The sequence below is a fragment of the Citrus clementina genome, unplaced genomic scaffold (assembly GCF_000493195.1).
Source record: "Citrus clementina cultivar Clemenules unplaced genomic scaffold, Citrus_clementina_v1.0 scaffold_9, whole genome shotgun sequence".
NCBI lineage: Eukaryota > Viridiplantae > Streptophyta > Magnoliopsida > Sapindales > Rutaceae > Citrus > Citrus x clementina.
Window position 1 is genome coordinate 7,819,816 of NW_006261964.1, and position 9,028 is coordinate 7,828,843.

General features: G+C 35.1%; 2 pseudogenes; one reads left to right on the plus strand and one right to left on the minus strand.

Annotated features, from left to right (window-relative positions):
* Positions 1 to 1,940: 1,940 nt before the first annotated feature.
* On the plus strand, positions 1,941 to 3,077 carry LOC112098903 (annotated as a pseudogene).
* A 1,467-nt stretch (positions 3,078 to 4,544) lies between these two features.
* Positions 4,545 to 9,028, minus strand: part of LOC18033135 — an 8,987-nt pseudogene continuing 4,503 nt past the window's right edge.

Here is a 9,028-nt window from a genome sequence, read left to right on the forward strand (position 1 = left end):
GGCATTTTGGTCTTTTCACACTCAATTGAGTTTTGTCTTATTATAAGAATTTGTAATGTCAACAACAATTATCATAAGGGTATAATAGCCTTTCACCCCCCCAGGCGCAAAAAAAAAAATTGCCCCAAATATAAAGATCATCTACAGTGTCAATTAATTATGAAGGGCATTATTGCACATTCACTCAACTACCTAACGGGTGCCTAACCTTCATACATGGCCGGGGGTATGTTGTCAATATATGGATACATTCTCTCTAAGTGTAGCAAAGCCAAACCTCAGGGGTGGTTTCTAAAAGTTTTCCTAAATAGTTAATAATTTTATACAACAGATTCTTGGATACCCCTCAAGTTCACTTATTCTACGTTATGGCTGACTTTCAAGAAATTAAATTCTACATTATGACCCCTAGGGAAACAACGTAGCCAATAAAATTATAAAATATATGTGTGTAATAGTTGTCAAACCTGAACCTATGTCGTTTAGCAATTTACAAAATGAGAAAGACGACAAAAGCCAAGTGTTAAGAGTGGCAGTGAGCCAACGAGACAAGCTCAAGTTCACTGTGTTTTTGTTGAACCTTCTGAAGACCCGAAACTCGAGGTTTGTTTTTCACGTTCCCTAATCGTTTGACTACATTTTAATTCTGTGCTACGCTCGTTAAGAACTGTTCAGGCTTATGAACTGTTCAGGCTAAGTGTTCGACGAAATTCCTAAGTGAGTATATATAATGGTTTGCTCTTGTATTTATTCTGTTATAGAAGGTTTTGCTTTGGGTGGTTAAATAGAGGAGATTAGACATTGAACTTTATGCACTTGTATGTTTTCAAGTAATTGTTTGCTGAGGCACATGTACTTTGAATGGCTTCATTCATCTACAGAGATATCATAACATTTTTGCTTAATGTGAGTCTTATTGTTGTTAATTTGTCCAAAGTGAAGGCTTTTTTAACTTTTATTTCTTTGATTTATTTATTTATTGGTGTGTCGAAGTTCTGTGTCTCAACTTTATTTGATAAGTTCTTTCAGACTACTAATTAGAAGAAACAAATGCTAGAGAGTGAGTATGAGAGGGAATGATGTTTGGGCAAGGGGTGATTTGTTCACTTGGCTCATGAAGGACCCCAACTATAATGACATGTATCAATTTCGCAGCCTAATTGGAAGGTAAGCTCATTTCTTGATTTCCTTCAATTTTCACTTTCATTTTACTGTTTTCAAGTAGTAGGTAATCTAAATAAAAGTAAAATCAGTAGTGATTTGCTTCAAGTGCATATGGATAGTATATCACATGTGAGAAGATTGTATTTGTTATATGAAAATCCTTAATAACTGTAATGAAAAAATATATTCTCAAACCTGATCGTGGAATGTACTATTTCTTAATATCTGAGTTTGGATCCACACATTTTTTGCCATGCAATTTGACAAGTTGTCATGTCCTCATATTCTGCGCTATCATAAGTTTTGCCAATCTGCATAGGTGTTTAATAGATTGAGTTAATCTAGTTTCGAGAGCATGCCTTACTAAAGGGCATCGAGTTTCTAAGTGAGGGCAAGCACAACTATAATTATCTATTTCATATCCTCCCTATCAGCGGGGCAGGTCTGTTACCTCTAAATTCTTTCAATAACTTGGGGACGTTAATCCTATTAATGACAGCCACATATTATAAGTCAAGAAAACTGATTTTTTGATTATTGAAAAATCAAATTTTTTGTATTATTCTATTTATGATCTCAGTAACCTACATGTTGCGATTGTCTTGTATGGATCATTGTTTCTCTTTTAAGCTGTTATAGTGACAATTTTTAGCTCTTATTGCAGTTCTTAAAGTCATTGCAAGCACATGTTCTGTCGATCTCCATAAATTCAGATACATATGCATAGTTAGCTATTCAAACAACCACACTGGCATTTAACTTCGATATTCAGAAATATGGCTGAAGTGAAGCTTCATGGGGCATGAGCGAGTGAATTTTGTTACAGAGTGATATGGGCTCTGAAATTGAAAGGCATAGCATATGATTACATTGAAGAAGATCTCTCTAACAAAAGTGCTTTGCTTTTGAAGCATAATCCAGTTCACAAGAAGGTCCCAGTGCTTGTTCATGACAAAAAATCAGTTTGCGAGTCCATTGTTATCCTTGAATACATTGAGGAGATGTGGCCACAGAATCCCTTAATGCCAAATGATCCTTATGATAGGGCTCTGGCTCATTTTTGGATTAAATTTGCCGAAGATAGGGTTTTGCTTCAGAACTCTAGCTAATGCCTTTATAAGTTCATTATTTTCATGTTTATTAGTTATTAGAGAAAATGATCAGTATCCCCCATTGTATGTCAAAATTAATTATTTGTTCTTTTATGTTTTAAAACCTATCAAAATCTCCATTGTCGTTCAAAAGATTCTGTTAACCTTCAATTTTTTTGTCTTTTACTAATTTTACCTCTGGAAAAATTTTTATTAATAGGAAGTTGAAAGTTTAATAGAATTTTTTTAACGGCAAGGGAAATTTTGATGGCTTTTGAAATATGAGAGAGAAAAGGATTAATTTACCAAAACAACATTGTGGTTTTGTTGTTCATTTACCCTTTGTCATTCAATGTAGTTGTTAACCTCTAGTATAAGGGTGCTTGACAAATGACAAGGATATGTATTGGCTAAGTCTTTTAGTTCATACATATTATTAATCATGTGATGATATTTTGGCGGGGAGCTACTGTTTGGAAAATGTTTCGTAGCGTACAAGATCAAGAGAATACAATGAAAGAAATCTTGGAAATGCTAAAAACCGTTGAAGAACATGGCTTAGGAGAGAAGTAATTTTTTCATGGAGACAAGATTGGCTTAGTGGACATAGCATTTGTTTCCATTGTTTATTGGTTGCAAATCATTGAAGATGTAGCAGGAGTGAAACTATTTGAATTTCACAAATTCACTCGCTTGCACGCATGGTTTGAAAAATTTAAACGAGTCCCAGAAATTGAAGAGAACCTTCCTAATTGGGGTGAACTATTGGTTTTTTTCAAACGTCGCCGTGAAAAGTTGGTGGCCTCTTCCTCATTGCATTAGCACAAAATTCGTGCAATTGTATTGTTGTCAAGAGGCCGCTCTTTGCTTAGTTTTTGATTATCTTGTGTGCTCAATTGGGAGGCCCCGCTTTGCTGGGTACTTTCGTATGGATTTGAGTAATAATGGGGACTTGACTTTATATTTATGAATTATTGCATGTATTTCGTTAATTATTAATGGACTACTGACGGTTATGTATTGTTTGGGAATTGTTTGGGAGGAAGTTTAAAAGCTGATATATACTAATGACTTGAAGAAAAGTCAACTTATTTGAAGTAATATAACTCTAAAAAATCAGAAGAAAAACTCTTTGTGGAAAAAGATAGTTCTGGTAAACATGCCCAGTATTAAAGGGTATTATCGAAACTTAAATGTGAATGGTTAGAGCCAACATGTGAACAGTACACCATTATGAAAAGATTTTTTTTTTTCGCTAAGAATAACAAGCCAATAGGACTTTAGTGATTTTTTTTAGATCTAATTTCTTGAGAGACTTCTTCATCTTCTTCTTCCTTTATGGTTGGGGTTTCTTTCTCCATTTTAACACCACCATAGGAAATTTTAACCATCTATCTCCCAAAGAAGCCTTTTCCCTTACTCTTCTCCTGGAAAACTCTCTAATCTCTATAAAACTCATATCTCCCTCATGTCATTATTCCTCATAACCAACCTTTAATAAAGTTTTGTCCATATTATAATGCAAATTATGTAATACTTCATTTATATAGTGGATTGGAGATGAGTTACTCTTATGGATGTAGATCAAAGGGCCGAACAATGTAAAATCTTATGTGTTCTCTATTGTTTATGCTTATTTTCTATTTATTAGGATGATGATAATACTCAAATCGTATTCCATACATGAGCTCATATAGAGGCATAGCACGAGCTCTATTGAGCTCCCCAGATAAGCTCTATAGTTAAAGCTATCCTCGAATTCGCTAGAGCTACTTCCTAAACTCTCTTGAGCTCCCCAAATCAATTCTTTAAACTAAATCCCATGAGCTCCATAGAGATTACCTCCCAAAACACTTCAATTTACCTCTCAAATTACCTCAGTTCACCTTCCAGATCACCTTAGTTATTTCTTTTGTCCTTAACAGTAGAAAAACACACCTAGATTTTTACTAGCTCAATCTCCCCTCAAATATAAATTTATTTATTTAAATTATATTTAACCTTGTTCTGGTGAGGACAACCACTAAATGATTCAAATCAGATCCTAGAGAAAATCCGATGAAAACATGTATCTATGTATAATATTTAACATCACCCTAACAATCAATACGAATGCACTTGGATTTATTCTTAATAGTACACAAAGTGGAAAAAGCATGACAAGCAACACTTGCACACTCGAGGCTCAATATAAGCACAAACGTCATAATTCCAAGCAACAAACAATGACCATCATTACTAATTTTTTCTGAAAGCCACCAAATTGGAAAAGTACTGCCAAGCAATTAATTAACGACTGCGACTTGCCAGCCTAAGCTTATCCAATGCTGAGAGTTCATTATTCTTCAAGGTTTGGTTAATGTAAATATCTTTTAGAGTAATTTCAGGGTAGAGCGGAGGATTTTCTTCTGATAGCAACTGTTTAATTGGACCATATCGTCTCGAGCAACTATTATTCATGAAAAACTTCCGATTGAAATTCTGGAGCCTTCCTTATTTGATAACACTCTATAATAGGCACTCTTGAACTTATCATTGGTAATCAGCTGCATAAACACAAACACGTTGGTAATCAGCTGCAAAAACTCACACTTCATATAAACCATAATTAAGTTATCTGATAGAGATTCATGCTTGGGTGTTGACGTTCACATGAAATTTTGTAAGGACGATTCTTTCACAGTATTGTGAAAGAACGTTTCCGTACAAAATTTAGTGCGAACGTCCCACTTGAGAATTTTCAATCTGATGGATAGTATTTCTTAATAAGTTATCTAACACACACTTGCCTGCATCATGTAGCCTAAGTTTACAACTAGAGTTCCCGGAACAGGGGCAATGTCAAACCATTGATCTTCGTGAAAGACTTGGAGGCCACCAATTTGATCTTGTATGAGCACAGTGACAAATTTAGGGTCAGAATGTGTTGCTATGCCGATGGACAATTCTGGTTGAGGGTATTCAGGGTAATAACCATTCCCAATAGTCATTTCCTCTACACAACCTATGTCTTTCAGGTAATTGAGGTCAAGCCCTAAAGCTTCGGATAGAAGTTCAAACAGAGTATCCCCTGTTTTCCACATTAGGTTGTTGTATGCGATCATTATCTCTCTGCAAATTAATAAAGACAAAAAATAATCACTACTAAAAGAAAGGGAGAATGGCATTTCGACTTTTAGAAATTTTTTTTTTATTGGGTTAACAACTAGATGAAATGAGAGTAATAAAAACTTATTAGGAACCCAAGTGATGCAAAACGTTTTAAGAAAGATGCGAGTGTTATCCACTGTAAAAGAAATAAAATCTATTGGTCATCGTCCACATACCTGCAAGCTTCAGGCAAATCTTCAGGATTTGAAAAATCGCGACCCATAACACAACTCAAAGTATCTTTCAGTTAAGGAAGCTCATTGTGCTAAGTTTATGAAGAACATGAAGGCAAAGAAGTTCTCAGTCTTAGTCAGTGAAGCAAGTCAATAGTGCCAGCTCATCAGTGCCAGATCAGCAGAATTAGTTACGGGAATTAACAAGTCAGCATAAGTTGTTAATGCTTGTTACTAGTTTCTTTAGCATGTGTATGTAAATATCTTCAAGTATATAAGCTGTAGAAGTTCAGTTGGTATGTAACGAAAAAGAATTAAGAAATAAGAACTTTGATTTTTCATCTGTAAATTTTCTCTTGAAACCAACAGCCTTTAACTTTCTTTCATGGTATCAGAGCCAACCATGGCTAGTTCCAGTACACCTAATCAAGTTCATTCCACAAACAATCAATTTCAATCTACGCAAACTTCATTTACTTTTGCTGCGACTGTAAACTCGATCGATCGAATTTTCTTCTTTGGCGCAAACAAGTACTGACGTCAATCAGAGGAAATCGACTTGAAGGATTAATCTCAGAAGGTCAGAATATTCCAGAATAGTATCTATCTCAATCAAGAGCTGACAGATCTATGGAGAAGATTGAGAATCCAGCTTATGTTAATTGGAGAGCTCAGGATCAGACTCTGCTTAGCTGGCTTCTTTCAACAATAAGTGAAAGTATTCTAAGCTCAGTTCTCAATTATGATACTTCCTTCGATATTTGGAGATCCATTGAAAAACAATTTAGAGTTCAATCCGAAGCAAAAATAATGCAACTTAGATATGAATTGGACACTTTGAGAAAAGAATCAATGTCAGTTGAAGAATATTGCTCAAAAATGAAAACTCTTGTGAATAAGCTTGCTTGTGCTGGTGATAATATAACTGAAAAAGATCTGTTGATTAGGACTCTTAATGGATTAGGATCTGGTTATTTGGATCTAGCTTCCATAATCATAGCTAATAAAATGAACTTTGATGATGCGTATGCACTGTTGTTGACACATGAAGCTCGATTAGAACAGAATTAGAATCCACAGCCTATGTTTAATGCCAACTATAGTATGGTGAATGCAAATTATGCAAATTCTTCGCATATGAGAGGTTTTCCTAGGAAATGCTTCTAATGGTCAATATGGAGGAAGAGTTCAGTATTTTGGTCATGGTATGTTCTCTACTTCTTATCCTAGAGGTTTTCCAGCTGGTAATGGTGGTTTTGGTAGAGGGAATGATGTTGCAAGTTTTGGCAGAAATCAGTTTCAACATTTTCACAGACCACCACACATCAGAAATATGTTTTCTCACGCACATAATCAAAACAATTCTACTGGTGAACATAATGAACTGACACCTATATGCCAAATATGTCATAAGCAAGGTCACACTGCTGATGCTTGCTGGTATCGATATGGTGATAATTACCTTCTTAAGAATTTTGGCATAGGTAAAATGATGGGATCAAAGGCTGCTTATATGGCTAATTTTGAGTCATTTCCTTATCAACAGTCAACAGAGGAAGATTCTTATGGAGTTGCAGATATTAACTACAGCTATCAACCAGTGAATTACTCACCTGTCTCTTCTTATCAATCTGAAGCTTTTACTTTCTCGGAAGCTTATGTTGCTAACCTTGAAGGCTCATCAGATGAAGGGTGGTATCTTGATAGTCGGGCCACACATCACATTACAAATAACATGGGAAACATGCATGTGAGAGAAGAGTTCAGAGGTGCAGACCAGCTGACCATTGGCAATGGACAAGGTGTGATTATTACTCATATTGGTGATGCTTGCTTTAGCTATAAAAGTCTTAATGCTGCCCACAAACACACACCTATAGCACTTAAGGATATCTTATTAGTTCCTTCTATTACTAAGAACTTAATAAGTATATCTAAGTTAACCACTGATAATAACCTTTCCATTGAATTTGTTGGTAATGTGTGTTATGTAAAGAATTCACTGAAGGGACAAGTACTTCTGCAAGGTCTTGCTGAAAAAGGATTATACAAGTTGCTGTTACAATCATCTCAGTCATCTCCTTCCTCTTTCTTGAGTCAAATTTCTTCAAACAAGCCTCTGTCTATGCTTTCTACATGTCATCTTCAATTTCCTGTTATAACGGATGTCCAGAATAAAGATTCAAAGTCTGTAGCTTGTTATCAAACTGCTGTCAATTCTTTCTTTCCTTGTAATGAATTAGTTAATAAAGTCAACTTGTTTCATAGATGATTTGGTCATCCTCATTATGATGTACTAGTGCATTTACTTAAGAATGATCAGTCTATCAATATCTCTACTTCCATTATTAAACAAGCTGCACAACAAATATGTGAGGTATCTCAAATGGGTAAGGTTCATAGGCTTCACTTCCCTGCAACTAAAACCAAAACTTCCCACATACTTAAACTTATTCTTACTGATTTGTGGGGTCCTTCCCCTTATTCTTCCAGAGTTGGTTATGTTTATTACATCAGCTTTGTTGATGATTTCAGTAGGTACACTTGAATCTATCCACTGAAACTGAAATCAGAAGCCTTACAAATTTTCAAACTCTTCAAACTGCAAGTTGAAAAACAATTCCAGTGTTCCATTAAAAAGTTACAATCTGACTGGGGGGGAGAATATCGAGCATTCACTGAATTTTTGAACCAAAATGGAATTATTTTTAGACACTCTTGTCCATACACACATCATCAAAATGAGGTAGTTGAGAGAAAGCACAGACACATTGTTGAGTTAGGACTTACACTTCTAACTCAAGCTAAATTACCCTTAAACTTTTGGTGGGAAGCTTTCCAAACCTCAGTCTATCATATTAATAGGTTGCCTTTTGCAACTTTGAAATTTCTTACTCCCTATGAAAAGCTCTTCAATCATAAGCCAGATTACAAAATGCTCAAGTGCTTTGGTTGTGCATGCTATCCTTACTTGAGAGATTATAATAAGTATAAGTTTGCCTATCATTCTAACAAGTATGTCTTTATTGGTTACAGTCCTTCTCATAAAAGGGTATAAATGTTTGCATCCATATGGTCAGGTCTATATAGCTAGACATGTCATATTTGATGAGCATTCCTTTTCTTACTCATCAGATTCTGTTTTCACTTCAAATAATTCATGTCAACCTCTGTCATTTACTCCTCAACAAGTGTATCATCTATTCACTTTGTCAATACCTTCTAATTCAAATGACAGTAACTCTTATAATCCTGTTTCTGTAAGTTCTACCAGCAGCAGTTCTCATCATTCAGTGAATCATACACATAACAATGACTCTCAGCCTTTGCCACAAATATTTGAGCCACATACAGAATCTCATCATTCCCTGCCTACTCAATCATTCACTACCAACACACTCTCTCCATCACAAATTTTAACCAACATCATTTCCACAACACTTTTGCTCC